We start from the raw sequence: 17,083 nt of genomic DNA on the forward strand, positions 1-17,083 counted from the left end.
CTGCGTTCATCCACCTCTGGCCTGCTCGCCTCCCTACCTCTGAGGAAGTACAGTTCCCGCTCAGCCCAGTCAAAACTGTTCGCTGCTCTGGCACCCCAATGGTGGAACAAACTCCCTCACGACGCCAGGTCAGCGGAGTCAATCACCACCTTCCGGAGATACCTGAAACCCCACCTCTTTAAGGAATACCTAGGATAGGATAAAGTAATCCTTCTAACCCCCCCCCCCTTAAAAGAGTTAGATGCACTATTGTAAAGTGGTTGTTCCACTGGATATCATAAGGTGAATGCACCAATTTGTAAGTCGCTCTGGATAAGAGCGTCTGCTAAATGACTTAAATGTAAATGTAAATGTAAATAACCATTACTAAGGATCAGAAGTCTAGAGGCTTAATACATTTTAACCCTCTTGTTAAAACAACAGAAGAAGCTAAATCAATGGCTACAGAGGGACTTATCTTTTAAAGGAAGAGTCCTAATAACCAAGGCTGAAGGTATCTCTAGGCAAAAATTTAGCGCTCTATCTTTATATCTTGATGGTAAAATAAGCAAGGAGATGGACCAGATGCTTTTCAACTTTCTGTGGAGAAACTGTACCCATTACATTTGGATAACTGTTGTAATCAACACTTATGATTATGGTGGGCTGAATTTTCTGGACTTTACTACCTTAAATAATACTTTTAAGATCAATTGGATAAAACAATTCATAAGAAGACCCACTTCTATGTGGTATTTTATTCCTCATGTTTTCTCTAATTTTTGTGGCCTTAACTTCATGTTGGTTTGCAATTATAATATTGACAAAGTTCCAGTGAAACTCTGCTTTTCATCGGGAGGTTTTCTTGTCATGGTCCTTAATTTATAAGCGTAATTTTTCTCCACACAGATATTATATATGGAATAATCAAGATATATTGTATAAAAATACCTCTTTTGTTTTTAGAATATTGGTTCCAAAATGTTATCCTATTGGTGAGCCAACTTGTAAATGCAGAGGGTTTTTTACTTAGTTATAAGGAATTCTTATCACTTTACAAGATCCCTGTAACACTTAAAGATTTTGCAGTTGTTTTAGATGCCATTCCCTCAGGTTTTGCTTTATTATTCAGGACTTGTCAAGACCTGACCCTCAGAACCTACCTTCCATTAACCTACTGAGTCATCAGTAGGATAGATTTGTTTCTCTTTTGGTCCATTCAACAGAGCGATTTGAAATACACTGCTCAAAAAAATAAAGGGAACACTTAAACAACACAATGTAACTACAAGTCAATCACACTTCTGTGAAATCAAACTTTCCACAAGGGGTCTGAGGATCTCATCTCGGTACCTAATGGCAGTCAGGCTACCTCTGGCGAGCACATGGAGGGCTGTGCGGCCCCACAAAGAAATGCCACCCCACACCATGACTGACCCACCGCCAAACCGGTCATGCTGGAGGATGTTGCAGGCAGCAGAACGTTCTCCACGGCGTCTCCAGACTCTGTCACGTCTGTCACATGTGCTCATGTGCTCAGTGTGAACCTGCTTTCATCAGTGAARAGCACAGGGCGCCAGTGGCGAATTTGCCAATCTTGGTGTTCTCTGGCAAATGCCAAACGTCCTGCACGGTGTTGGGCTGTAAGCACAACCCCCACCTGTGGACGTCGGGCCCTCATACCACCCTCATGGAGTCTGTTTCTGACCGTTTGAGCAGACACATGCACATTTGTGGCCTGCTGGAGGTCATTTTGCAGGGCTCTGGCAGCGGTCCTGCTGCTGGGTTGTTGCCCTCCTACGGCCTCCTCCACGTCTCCTGATGTACTGGCCTGTCTCCTGGTAGCGCCTCCATGCTCTGCACACTACGCTGACAGACACAGCAAACCTTCTTGCCACAGCTCGCATTGATGTGCCATCCTGGATGAGCTGCACTACCTGAGCCACTTGTGTGGGTTGTAGACTCCGTCTCATGCTACCACTAGAGTGAAAGCACCGCCAGCATTCAAAAGTGACCAAAACATCAGCCAGGAAGCATAGGAACTGAGAAGTGGTCTGTGGTCACCACCTGCAGAACCACTCCTTTATTGGTGGTGTCTTGCTAATTGCCTATAATTTCCACCTTTTGTCTATTCCATTTGCACAACAGCATGTGAAATGTATTGTCAATCAGTGTTGCTTCCTAAGTGGACAGTTTGATTTCACAGAAGTGTGATTGACTTGGAGTTACATTGTGTTGTTTAAGTGTTCCCTTTATTTTTTTGAGCAGTGTACTTGTGTTCCCGCATGTACTATCTGTATTGATTTGTTGTTTTAATAAAAAAAAATATATATATATATTTTAAAAAGACTGGATGAATATAACATTCCAAAGATGCAGAAATCGCTCTGCCATTTCCTGGTTGCAAAACTTATAAAAGTTCGCCTAATTTCAGTTTGTGACAAAACAAGCAGTGTATAGAATCATTGTACCATCTAAACCTCTGTGAAATATATTTTCAATAACTAACATTTATTGTATAGGTTTTTGAAGCCGGTGTACAAAATCGAAAGTAAATGACGCAAACATGAACCTTAATGGGAAGCATAGAAATAGCGCACATAGAACAGATCTGGCGTTTTTTAGACTTGCTTTCAACGAGTGACAGATCTATAACTCACATTTCAATGTACATTTGGTCAGGCGCCCAAAAACGTACTTATTGCAGCTTTAATAACTCTGGCTGTAGGTGATGTCTTATTAGGAATTTGACTTGTGTATGGAAATTGTCTTTCTGGGCCGGGCGTCAGTTAATCTGCAGTACCGAAGCAAAACTGTAGGAGCAGTCAACCGTGCTTCTACACCGGAACCCTGGCCTCTTGGGGTGAAAAGGTACATTTACCTGTTGGAAGTGTTCCAAATATAAGTTACATTTGGGGTTATAGTGGAGGGAAACGTTGGATAAACTTTGTTCTAAAACAGCGATAAGCAACCAAATGTTTTATTATGGGCCTACACATGATTATTATTGGTTGTATAATGTGGGTTTCGCTAATTCAATTAAACTCACGTCAGGCCCACCGCTGATCAAATTGTGTGTAGTCAGATATGACTACACACAATATGACATGTAATCCCTGTATTTATTCAGGAAAAGTCAGCACTTGTTTTGTCATGCCAGTTAAAACAACTAAAACAAAGATGAAACTTCTACTTTGACTAGGCTCATACCGTCAACCTTTCCGATTTTGTTCTAGTTCTACTGTACCTTCAGTCTTTTTTTACTGTACTTTGTACCTTTGTTTACACCTGATTTAACAATGTCACGTAGACCTTTTTTTGTTTGTTCAAGAAAATGTAAATTTGAACTATGAGGTTTGGTGTCTTGCACAATGCTCTAAATTTAATTTGAAAAACTGGATAGCTGTCAAATTGTTATTTTACAACAGTGCGCAGCGCGATCAGATAGTTGTTTGCTTATTAGCACACAAGATATTATAGTACAGTTCAGCAACTTAGTGTCAGAGCACTTTGTATTATTCTGTATGTAAATCTGAGTACTCCATTTTTAGTATGTTACATTTCTTATGGTATGAATTAATTTGTGGATGCCCATCACCCATTTCGTACGATTAGTTACAAATTACAATTCATATATGTTATGAATTTGGTAACGTACAATATGTTACGAATTTGCAAAACTCATATGTTACAAATTCTAGGTAGGTGACTAGGTGGCTAACATTGGCTAGCTCGCTATTGTTAGCTAGGCTAGGGGTTAGGGTTATGGATACGTTTTGGAGTTAGGGTAAATGTTAGGGTTAGAGGAAGGGTTAGCTAACATAAGGTTACGGTTAGGTGAAGGGTTAGCTCTGTATAGGGGTTTTCAGTGGTTAGCTTTGCCCATGGCTGGGTCCGTGTGAACTACAATTACGACGCTATGTTTTAACGTTTAGAAACTTCCATAATCATCGCTTTCGAAATGGTTTTCAAAATATGTGGTCCTTAACTTTCAAATCAGCGTGAATTAATCTTTTAAATAAAAAAGATGCCTGTTACTGTAGAAGATTTGCACAGATCCATACAACGTGTGGTAATTTCCATGTAAAATATATATTTTTTTTTATTAAGGCATGTATACATTTTTCAACCATATTCCATTCAAAAATAAATAAAATAAGCAAAGGCTTTGATTTATTGTCAGATGGAAAGGGGGTCTTAGAAAACATTTACCAGAAAAAGTCTAAAAGTTATTAGAAAGTTATCAACACTTATATTTAGTTCAGGATATTTTTTCTGCCTCCTGTAAGTTTTTGAAATACCATTAACAAAAACCCACATCTTTAAGACATTTTCTATGTTCTTTACCTCATGAGGGAGGATAATGAAAGTTCACAGAAGTAACAAGTAAAGGTAGACCTATCAATTAGTTATAGTGTTTTTACAGATATTAATTATGTTCATTAATTATTACCAAATCGGTAATAGAAGTTCTGCAATTGAATTGGCAATAATATGAAATCATAGTAGTCACAAACCACAGTTGGGTAACTTGCTACTGTCCTCCTTTCCACTGGCATACTCTTATGTTCAGCTGATAACTGTTTTCTTTCTGTTGTCTTGTGGACAAAGCAAGAGTGAAAAGTCTGGACAAGCCCTTCCATCTCCCCACCCGCCTCTTTCGCTCTCGCTCGCTCTCTCCAATGGCAAAGGTGCATAAAGATGGCGGCCCCCATGTACTTACCAGAAACACCTAATTTGCTAAGTTCGCAGTATTGTACAGTGCTCTCCATTACTAATTTTCTGTATCGGCATTAGCACAGTATACATGATCCCAATTCTAGCTGCAAGTAGATTGTGCTGATTTTATAGGCACATTTAAACCATGTCGCACGCTGTAGTTTAAAAACTCTGGGGATAGTGCTCAAACGATGACCTCATATCTGAATTCCTCCATCGTTATGCACCTTCACCATTGTCACCTCTCTCTGCTCTTTCTGACACCTACCCATGAGCCCGTTCTCTTTCCATCTACTGTAAACACCATCCTCACCCACTGATCACCGACCGACACTGGAAGTCCGGTTACTACATGATTCCATATGTGTTATTTCATAGTTTTGATGTCTTCACTCTTATTCTACAATGTAGAAAATAGTACAAATAAAGAAAAACCCTTGAATGAGTAGGTGTGTCCAAACTTTTGACTGGTACTGTGCATACCTTTTGAAGTGTATGCAAATATATTATACAAGTCGTTAGGCATTTTCAACACATTTTTCTTAAAAAGGCTAGAAGAGAAGTAGTCCATTTCTCCTCAACCATGAAAGTCTATCATGCATGTTGTTGATGTTAGTTCTGTGTGTGCAGTTAAAGGCAAGGCGAGCTGCTTTATGTTATACGTTATTGTGTTATACGTTTATTTTTATTATGATTATGTAGCTGCACAGCAAGATGACCAACCGGCGTGTGGTGCTGCTGATCGTGTGTATCTGGGCAGGGGCTATCATCATGGGGCTGGTCCCCTCCATAGGGTGGAACTGTGAGTGCCAGTGTCAACGATTGTGTGGAGAGATGTAGCGGAGTCAGGCGCAGGACACAGGTTTTGAGCAACACAACGGAGTTTACTCAAAAATCAAGCAAAATTCCAAATAGGAATAATAAAAACACACTAGCACATACAACAACCACTAACGATACAAACAATCACGGACAGAACAGAAATGTATGTCAGTGGGTTAAATAGGGAACATGATAGGGGAATTGAAACCAGGTGTGTGTAATAGACAAAACAAAACGAAACTGAAACATGGATCGGTGGTGACTAGAAAGCTGGTGACGTCGACCGCCGAACACCACCCGAACAAGGAGAAGGGCCGACTTCGGCGGAAGTCATGACAGTACCCCCCCCCTTGGCGCGCGGCTCCAGCAGCACGCCGACACCGGCCTCGGGGACGACCCGGAGGGCGAGGTGCAGGGCGATCCGGGTGGAGACGGTGAAACTCCTGTAGCATTGAAGGATCTAGAATGTCCTCCACCGGTACCCAGCATCTCTCCTCCGGGCCGTACCCCTCCCACTCCACGAGGTACTGAAGGCCCCTCGCCCGACGCCTTGAGTCCATGATGGCTCGTACGGTATACGCCGGGACCCCCTCGATGTCCAGAGGAGGAACCTCCCGCACCTCAGACTGCTGGAGCGGACCAGCCACCACCGGCCTGAGGAGAGACACATGGAACGAGGGGTTAATGTGATAATCAGGGGGGAGTTGTAACCTATAACAAACCTCGTTCAGTCTCCTCAGGACTTTGAATGGCCCCACAAACCGCGGACCCAGCTTCCGGCAGGGCAGGTGAAGAGCCAGACCCGATCCCCCGGTGCATACACTGGGGCCTCACTGCGGTGGCGGTCGGCACTCGCCTTTTGCCTCCTGATGGCCCGTTGTAGCCACACATGGGCAGCGTTCCATGTCTCCTCTGAGTGCCGAAACCATTCATCCACCGCAGGAGCCTCAATCTGGCTCTGATGCCATGGTGCCAGGACCGGCTGATAACCCAGCACACACTGAAAAGGTGATAGGTTGGTAGAGGAGTGGCGGAGGGAGTTTTGGGCCATCTCCGCCGAGGGGATGTAAACCGCCCACTCCCCCGGCCGGTCCTGGCAATAGGACCGCAGAAACCTACCCACATCCTGGTTGACTCTTTCCACCTGCCCGTTACTCTCGGGTGGAAACCTGAGGTAAGGCTGACCGAGTCCCCCAGGCGTTCCATAAACGCCCTCCAGACTCTAGACGTGAATTGGGGACCCCGATCAGAAACTATATCCTCAGGCACCCCGTAGTGCCGGAATACGTGGGTGAACAGGGCCTCCGCAGTTTGTAGAGCCGTAGGGAGACCGGGCAAAGGAAGGAGACGGCAGGACTTAGAAAACCGATCCACAACGACCAGGATCGTGGTGTTACCCCGCGACGGGGGAAGATCCGTCACGAAATCCACCGATAGGTGTGACCACGGTCGCTGTGGAACGGGAAGGGGTTGTAATTTCCCTCTGGGCAGATGTCTAGGTGCCTTGCACTGTGCGCATACCGAACAGGAGGAAACATAAACCCTCACGTCCTTAGCTAAAGTGGGCCACCAGTACTTCCCAGCAAGGCAGCGCGCCGTCCGACCGATGCCAGGATGACCAGAGGAGGGTGACGTGTGAGCCCAACAGATCAAACGATCGCGGACATCAAACGGAACGTACAGACGCCCACCTGGACACTCAGGTGGAGTGGGCTCTGCACGTGACGCCCGCTCGATGTCCGCGTCCACCTCCCATACCACCGGTGCCACCAGGTGAGAAGCTGGAATTATGGGAGTGGGATCTGTGGACCGCTCCTCTGTATCATACAGCTGGGACAGTGCGTCTGCCTTAACGTTCTGGGAACCTGGTTGGTAGGAAAGGGTGAAAACAAAACGGGTGAAAAACATGGCCCACCTTGCCTGGCGAGGGTTCATTCTCCTCGCCGCCCGGATGTACTCCAGATTGCGGTGGTCAGTCCAAATGAGAAAAGGGTGTCTAGCCCCCTCAAGCCAATGTCTCCACGCTTTCAGAGCCATGACAACAGCCAACAACTCCYGGTCCCCCACATCATWGTTTCGCTCCGCCGGGYTGAGCTTCTTCGAAAAGAATGCACAGGTGCGGAGCTTTAGTCGCGTACCTGAGCGCTGAGACAGCACAGCCCCTATCCCTGCCTCGGACGCGTCCACCTCAACTATGAACGCTAAGGAGGGATCAGGATGAGCCAGCACGGGAGCCGAGGTAAACAGAGCCTTCAGGTGACCAAAAGCCCTGTCCGCCCCAGCTGTCCACTGCAGTCGCACCGGTCCCCCCTTCAGCAGTGAGGTAATGGGAGCCGCTACCTGACCAAAACCCCGGATAAATCTCCGGTAGTAGTTGGCAAACCCTAAAAACCGCTGCACCTCCTTTACCRTGGTKGGAGTCGGCCAATTACGCACGGCTGAAATGCGGTCATTCTCCATCTCTACCCYTGACGCTGAAAAGCGGTACCCTAGGAAGGAGACGGACTGTTGGAAGAAYAGACATTTCTCAGCCTTGACGTACAGGTCATGTTCCAACAGTCGACCAAGCACCCTGCGTACCAGGGACACATGCTCGGCGCGTGTAGCGGAGTATATTAGAATGTCATCTATATACACCACTACACCCTGCCTGTGCAGGTCCCTGAAAATCTCATCTACAAAGGATTGGAAGACTGATGGAGCATTCATTAACCCGTACGGCATGACGAGGTACTCATAATGCCCAGAAGTGGTGCTAAATGCTGTCTTCCACTCATCTCCCGCCTTGATACTCACCAGGTTGTAAGCGCTCCTGAGGTCCAATTTTGTGAAGAAGCGCGCCCCGTGTAATGACTCGGTCATACTGGCTATGAGTGGTAGCGGGTAACTGTATTTTACCGTGATCTTATTTAAACCTCGATAATCAATACACGGGCGCAAACCTCCATCCTTCTTCTTTACAAAAAAAAACTTGAGGAGACAGGTGAGATGGAAGGCTGAATGTATCCCTGTCCCAGAGATTCGGTGACATATGTCTCCATAGCCAACGTCTCCTCCTGTGACAGAGGATACACGTGACTCCTGGGAAGTGCAGCTTCTACCAAGAGATCTATCGCACAATCTCCCGGTCGATGGGGTGGTAATTGAGTCGCCTTCTTTGTACAGAAGGCGAGTGCCAAATCGGCATATTCGGGGGGAATGTGCATGGTGGAAACCTGGTTTGGACTTTCCACCGTAGTGGCACCTAAGGAAACACCTACACACCTCCCTGAACACTGACATCCCTTGAGAGCCCTCTATTGCCACGAAATAATCGGATCATGAGAGGCCAACCAGGGAAGACCCAACACAACAGGAAACGCAGGAGAGTCGATCAGGAAGAGACTAATTCTCTCCTCGTGACCCCCCTGCGTTCTCATAGCAATGGGCGCTGTGACCTCCCCAATAAGCCCCGACCCCAAAGGACGACTATCTAAGGTATGTACAGGGAAAGGAACATCAACAGGAACAATAGGGATCCCTAATCTATGTGCCAAGGAGCGGTCAATAAAGTTCCCAGCTGCGCCTGAATCTACTAGCGCCTTATGCTGGGGATKCGGGGAAAACTCAGGAAATTCTATAGGTAACCACATGTGTGCAACAGGGGGCTCTGGGTGAGTTGTGTGCCTACTCACCTGGGATGACCTACCAGTGCTCCGCCTGCTACCTCGACTTCCTGGAGAACCACCCCAGCACCGACCAGCAGTGTGCCCTCTGCGGCCACAGTTGGTGCAGGGAATGGTCCCCCCTCTGGTCCCCCTCATAGCATACCTCCCAACTCCATCGGTGTTGGATCCAAGGTGCTGGGAAATGGAACGGGCGGACCCCGATCCAGACGTCCGCGGGAGGCCAACAGGTTATCCAGCCGGATAGACAAGTCCACCAGCTGGTCCAGGTTGAAAGTGGTGTCCCTGCAGGCTAGCTCCCTACGAACGTCCTCTCGTAAACTACACCTGTAGTGATCGATCAGGGCCCGCTCATTCCATCACGCACCAGCTGCCAGAGTTCTGAAGTCCAGTGCGAACTCTTGAGCGCTCCTCATCCCCTGTCTCAGATGGAACAATCGCTCTCCCGCCGCTCTCCCTTCAGGTGGATGATCAAAAACTGCCCGGAAGCGGCGAGAGAAGTCCTCATAGTCATCCAGAGTCGGGCCKTCCCTTCCCYAGATGGCGTTGGCCCACTCCAGGGCTTTACCAGTCAGGCAGGAGATGAGGGCGCCCACTYTCTCGCGTCCCGAAGGGGACGGCTGAACAGCCRCCAGGTAGAGCTCCAGCTGTAGTAGGAACCCCTGGCACCCGGCAGCTGTTCCGTCATACGCTCCTGGGASCGAGAGCCGAATCCCACTGGGTCCTGACGATGGAAGGGTGGACATCGGTGTAGGTTGAGGTGCGGGCGGAGGTGATGGGGTAKGATTRACAGGAAGACCTCCTCTCTCCCATCTGTCCATTGTTTGCAGCACGCGATCCATGGCTGTCCCTAGACTGTGTAACATGGTCGCTTGCTGCTGGACGCGCTCCTCTACTKGGAGAGAAGGGCTGGCTGCACCTGCTGACTCCATTTGAATGGTCCGTGATTCTGTCAACGATTGTGTGCAGATATGTAGCGGAGTCAGGCGCAGGACACAGGTTTTGAGCAACACAACGGAGTTTACTCAAAAATCAAGCAAAATTCCAAATAGGAATGATAAAAACACACTAGCACATACAACAACCACTAACGATACAAACAATCACGGACAGAACAGAAATGTATGTCAGTGGGTTAAATAGGGAACATGATAGGGGAATTGAAACCAGGTGTGTGTAATACAGACAAAACAAAACGAAACTGAAACATGGATCGGTGGTGACTAGAAAGCCGGTGACGTCGACCACCGAACACCACCCGAACAAGGAGAAGGGCCGACTTCGGCGGAAGTCGTGACAGCCAGCTTAGCAACTGCTCAATCATCACCCCGCTCTACAGCCGCAGGTAATCAGCTAGGTCTAGGATTAGGTCCCCCTTGTCCATATAATGTTATTTATTAGGCAAAGCTGATCCTAAGTCAGCAGTCCTACTCTGAGATGCTTGATACATATGACCCCTGGTCAAGAGTGAGCTGGCAAATGGACTGGAGGGTTGTTGGCGTCCAAGTATCCTAGTTGCCATCTCTTGCCGTTGTGCCCTAGCCTAGATCAAGGCACTTATCTTGCCTAAATCTGCTCCAAGGGCGCTTCTGCACTGTGGCTGGCTGACCTTGGTTTTTAACGTGTCTGTGTCTCAGGATGTTGAGTTAAAATAAAAAGACAAATTATCATAATCTACAAAGAAAAAGGGCAAAATATTTTTTGCTCCAGGTATATGATCTTCTGGGCGTCTCTCAACCTGCTCACCTTTTCTGTCATGGTGGCTGTGTACGCACGCATCTATGTCTACGTGCGACGTCAGGGTAAACGGATGTCTCAGCATACCTCCCACCATCTGAGGCACAATGAGACTGTCGTCAATCTCATGAAGACTATCTCTATTGTACTGGGTGAGGGAGTGTGATCTGGAACTGGCCTGGAAGGTACACTTCCAAGAGGATGTGATGCTAATGAAATGAATACTGTTTAACACTCGTGGCATTTTATTTGACTGTTTCTATTCTCAAAAAATGTCCATTCCATGCACATCCCTACTTACAACTTACTCATTGCTGAAAGGTACCTAACCTTTTTCTAGAACTTTGCAATTCTCTAAACCATACATACTATTTTAATGTAAGGTAGTGGTGAACATAATCGTTTGTTTTAATTGACAAGTGAATGGCATGGTTATGGCATATCCTTTCATGTTTTCCTCCTTGGCTTCTCTCCTCTCCCTAGGAGTGTTTGTCATATGTTGGACACCGGGCCTGATGACTCTGTTGGTAGATGGGATCATGGGTAAAGACAGCCATGCCGTGACCTATGAGAAGTACTGTCTGATCCTGGCTGAGTGTAACTCCCTGGTTAACCCTATTATCTACTCCTTCCTGGATGAGGAAATGAGAAGGAACTTTAAGTGTATCCTGTGCTGCCTGTGTAGGAGGAGCTCTGACCACCAGGGGGAGCAGTCACCTGTGGAGTTCAACACACTGCAACCAGAGGTAGGTTACCACAGAAAGATTAAGGGTCAGCTCTTTCAACCAAAACAATCCTGTATTTCCCGGCATCCTATCTCCCTACCTCCTTCTCAACTGTATTGAAGTAGTAGGTCCAAGGTCCCTTGGGCTCTATGCACCTTCTTGTCTAATGGTTTTGAGAACGAGGTGAAAGGGTGCAAGAATCAAGTAAAGATTGAGATAGAACCCCATTACGGTGCTATGGGCTCTAACTTTTTACACAGTGTATGGGTTCTAATCATGCTTTTCAATTATGCTTTTTGTTGTGTTCTCCGACATCTAAAAATGTGTTATTCTTGCTTTTACTTCGCAATGGTTTATTAACATGACACGTTTTCTCTAATGTTTCTGTCCTTCAGTGTGTTTTAACCTAGATTTTAATTTCTTACAATGATTCAAAAGCTGGAGCTTTATTTTTGCAACAACAAAAAAACTATTGGCGAGGGGTGACCAAGAATGTTTTTCTTTACCTGTTATGGGATTTTTATGAATAAATGACTAAAATATGTATACATTTGAATTAGTAGTATTCTGTTTAGTTATATTTCTATGTTACTGTATGGATGAATGAACCTATGAATCATAATGCTGAATATAATGTGTTCCTTGTTAGAAAGAATGGAGTTATCTTCAGACAGGCTGGAATGATGTGTTCTTACAGGAAATTCTGTCTCTACCCAGGGAGGGGTGAGACCTTGGGCTGGTTGCAGATTGTTTAACAGGTGGCAGACAAAATAAGAACGCTAACTGTACTGCTATTGTATCTGAGAGGAGGAATGACATTTTAAAACTTATGACGTCAGTTTTATTATATAACCTGATGTAAATTGTACTATGATCAGTACTCTCAATAAACGCTATTAATTGATTGATTTTGAGACTGATTTCTGTCCATTTTATGTTAATAAGTATCTTACAAATTCTTAGAGTGTTTTAATTGAATTGGTTGATAACATATATGAATTCAATTCCTTTAACATTACCCCAAGCTGCTCTGGCTTGAACTTTGACTGACACTTATTCCAACTCCTTATTCCAATGGATTATTCGATGCTTGTAATCGCTCTCTCTGCTTGGTCCTCTTCTGTGACTTTATTTCCACAATCAACATTTGAATACCTTTCCTTTTCCTGAGGGAGAACAAACTTTAGACTGAGAGGCTACATACAGCAACACCATTGTGTAATATTTTCTCCAGAATGCGTTGGTTTGGGTTGTATAAGGGGCTCTGTTGTGGCAAAATAGATTTGTCTGCCATCATTACATGATTTCTGAAAGATGAGAGCTTTGTATTCCAAATGTTCGTTTTTTTTGGTATAGACTACCAATAATTTTAATATAAAGACGAAATGGTAACGCTATAGACTTTAACCGAGCACTTTCTGCTGTCACAGCGTGCCACTATCTTTGTGAACAATTACTATTTATGATATTGAGCAATATTGTGTGTCTGCCTCTACACAGAGATACAGTGCCTTCAGAAAGTATCAACAACAAAAAAATATGTACAGTATATATTTGATATATAAATTATTCATAGCCCTTGACTTATTCCACATTTTGTTGTTAAAGTCTGAATTCAAAATGTATTAAATGTTTTTTCTCACCCATCTACACAGAATACCCCATAATGACAAAGTGAAAACATTTTTGTAGAAATGTTGCAAATATATTGAAAATTAAAAACATAAATATTTTATTTACCAGTCAAAAGTTTGGACACACCTAGTCATTCCAGGGTTTTTCTTTATTTTTACTATTTTCTACATTGTAGAATAATAGTGAAGACATCAAAACTATGAAATAACTTGGGGTGAAACGGTTCACAAAACTCACGGTTCGGTACGATACGTTAGTGGTGTCATGGTTTCGATACATCAACAAAATAAATGCCTGAGAAATATGTAATTTGTATTTAGATTTTCCATTTATGCATCCAGGGGATACAGTCCACTTCCCTGTATGAAGTCACCTCCTCCTCTATGACCTTGACCTTTGGCTTGGTTCCCTGCTTCTGGGTCGTGAACAACTCCCCAAAAAGCTCAGCCATGGCAGACTTCTTTTCTGGAGGAGAACCCCTGTCGTCTGCCGTCTCTGGAGAGGGGTTGGCTCCTGTGGTATCTGTGGCTTGACCCTGCAGAATTAAATTAGATGAAAATTACTATCGCTGAAGTGGCTTTAAAAATATGATTTGTTGTTAGAAATATATATCAGACACTATTATGACAATTACAAGTATTACTTTATAATTCATTGTTAAATCACTAATTAATAAATCTCACATTTAACTAAATAAATACAATACCTGTTGTATATTGGTCACAATCTCTGCTGTGAGTTCATTGTAGACTCTCAGACGAGCAGCAGCATCCAGGTGCAGCAGGGACTTGAACCAGGGGTCCAAAGAGGTGCTCTTGTGTAAGAAGTCTTGGACACCAGAGTCAGCATATCTAGGCTCCGGGTTAACTCTGATAGCAGTCTTGACATCCCTTACTGCAGATTCATCAGATGCCACCATTGATTTCAGGATCATTGTTTTCATAGGCAGGACCATGGAAACTGATGGAATGTTCACAGTGCATTTCAGTGTTGTGACTGTTTTGAGAGGTTTGCACACTTTGATAACTTCCTCTGCTAGTTAAGACTGTCAAAGTCACAATATCTTTGACATTCTTCCTCACAGCTTGATCAGTCAGTGTAGAATACACCGCAACTTTCTGCTCAAGGTATCTCTCAACCATGTCATGGCTTGAATTCCATCTAGTAAGGACATCTTGGATTCGTTTGTGGTTTGGCAGCTCCAGCATCTCCTGTTTTGTCTTGAAAACATGTGCAGCAGTTGTGCTTTTATGAAAGATGGATACCACCTTCCTGATCTTTGCTAGGAGGCGAGAGATTGGATTCAATGACGTTGCTTTTTGAGATGCTAGATTAATAACGTGAGCAAAGCATCCTATCTGGTGTCCCAATCCAGCTAGTGCAACTGCATTTACAATATTTCTAGCGTTGTCAGTGGTCACAGGAATCGTTACGTTATCCCACTGCAACTACTTCCCTTAGCTCTTCCCCCAAGTTTACACTGGTGTGACCACTCTCAAGGGCACGTGTTTGAAGGACATTACTTTTAATCTCCCACTCTGCCGTAAGGTAGCTCTGTAGCTCTAGACGTCCAACTGTCTGTTAGAGCAACAGACCGCGTTTCTGAAAACTCGCTCTTAAATTGTTATTTTGTTGTATAAGGCAGGTATTAATGTCTGGGCAAAATGTGTACGGGAAGGAATAGTGAAGCGCGGCTCGACCACTTTAAACATGTTTCTGAACCCCGCATTCTCTACCACAGAGAAGGGTCTCACATCTGCCGCTATGAATTTTGCTATTGCTGCGTTGATTTCTCCCTACCGGAGTCAGCCGCATATTTTTGCCTGAAGGCTGTGGGTAGAAGTGTTTGCCGTTTTATTTTTTTCGCCAAGTCCTACCGATTTGCACTTTAGGGTGATGTCGGCGCAAATGAGTAGTCATGTAACTCGTATTGCCACTCGAATAGGCTATCGGCAATGAACAGAGCCTACATGTTGTGGAAATTTTATCCACCACTCGTTGGCAATCCCCGTTATAGTTTACAGGGAAACCGGAATGTTCCCAGACGGCAGACCTGAATGATACTGGGGCGTCTTCTAGTTCTGGCTCGCCAATGCTTGCTATGTTGCTCCTTTGCATTTAGTTAACTGCTAATTCTCCCATAAACTAATTGCTGCTATGACGTTCTCTTAGCTCTGTTCTCGTAGGAGTTAAATAACTAATGAGCGGAGCTGCGAGACGAAAAAACGTATTTATGTTCCTACGTTAAAACTTCTTATGGCTGCAGAGGCAGTATTGAGTAGCTTGGATGAAAGGTGCCCAGAGTAAACGGCCTGCTCCTCAGTCATAGTTGCTAATATATGCATATTATTATTGGATAGAAAACACTCTGAAGTTTCTAAAACTGTTTGAATTATGTCTGTGAGTATAACAGAACTCATATGGCAGGCAAAAACCTGAGAAGAAATCCAACCAGGAAGTGAGAAATCTGAGGTTGGTCGATTTTCAACTCATCGCCTATTGAATGCACAGTAGGATATGGATATGTTTGCACTTCCTACGGCTTCCACTTCCGCTTCCACTGGCAACAGTCTGTAGAACCTTGAATGAAGCTTCTACTGTGATGTGGAGCCGGATGGGAGCTGTTTGAGTCAGTGGTCTGGCAGAGAGCCAGGTCCTGGTCACGTGCATTTCACATGATAGGGACCTACGTTCCATTACTTCTATAGACACAAAGGAATTCTCCGGTTGGAACGTTATTGAATATTTATGATAACAACATCCTAAAGATTGATTCTATACTTAGTTTGACAAGTTTCTTCGACCTGTAATATAACTTTGAAGTTTTCGTCCGACGTTCAGCTGGACCTGCACGAGTGTTTGGATTTGTTTACCAAACACGCTAACAAAAATAGCTATTTGGACATAACCGAACAAAACAAACATTTCTTGTGGAAGTGGGAGTCCTGGGAGTGCATTCCGACGAAGAACCGCAAAGGTAAGTGAAGATTTATAATGCTTTTTATGAGTTTTGTTGACTGCACAACTTGGCGGGTAACTGTATGGCTTACTTTTGTGGCTGAACGCTGTTCTCAGATTATTGAATATTGTGCTTTTGCCGTAAATCTTTTTGAAATCTGACACAGCGGTTGCATTAAGAACAAGTGTATCTTTAATTCTATGTAAAACATGTATCTTTCATCAGTTTATGATGAGTATTTATGTTATTTGACGTGGCTCTCTGCAATTTCTCCGGATATTTTGGAAGCATTTCTGAACATGGCGCCAATGTAAACTGAGGTTTTTGGATATAAATATGAACTTAATCGAACAAAACATATGTATTGTGTAACATGAAGTCCTATGAGTGTCATCTGATGAAGATCATCAAAGGTTAGTGATAATTTTATCTCTATTTCTGCTTTTTGTGACTCCTGTCTTTGGCTGGAAAAATAGCTGTGTTTTTCTGTGATTTTGCGGTGACCTAACATAATCGTTTGTGGGCTTTCGCTGTAAAGCCTATTTGAAATCTGACACTTTGGTGGGATTATCAACAAGATTACCTTTAAAATGGTATAAGATACATGTATGTTTGAGGAATTTAATTATGAGATTTCTGTTGTTTGAATTTTGGCGCCCTGCACTTTCACTGGCTGTTGTCATATCATCCCGTTAACGGGATTGCAGCCATTTAATGACATTTTTTTTTCTACGATGATATATACATTTCTTTTTTCCCCCTAGCTGAATATATGATTAATGTATTGTTCGGTTCGCAGTGCATACCGAACCCGTGCACGGTGGACCCTGTACCGAACGGTT

At 44.3% G+C, this 17,083-nt stretch overlaps 1 pseudogene; it reads left to right on the forward strand.

Annotated features, from left to right (window-relative positions):
- Positions 1–5,388: 5,388 nt before the first annotated feature.
- On the forward strand, positions 5,389–12,057 carry LOC111980072 (lysophosphatidic acid receptor 1-A-like; annotated as a pseudogene).
- The last annotated feature ends 5,026 nt before the right edge of the window (positions 12,058–17,083 follow it).

The sequence above is a fragment of the Salvelinus sp. IW2-2015 genome, linkage group LG20 (genome assembly GCF_002910315.2).
Source record: "Salvelinus sp. IW2-2015 linkage group LG20, ASM291031v2, whole genome shotgun sequence".
NCBI lineage: Eukaryota > Metazoa > Chordata > Actinopteri > Salmoniformes > Salmonidae > Salvelinus > Salvelinus sp. IW2-2015.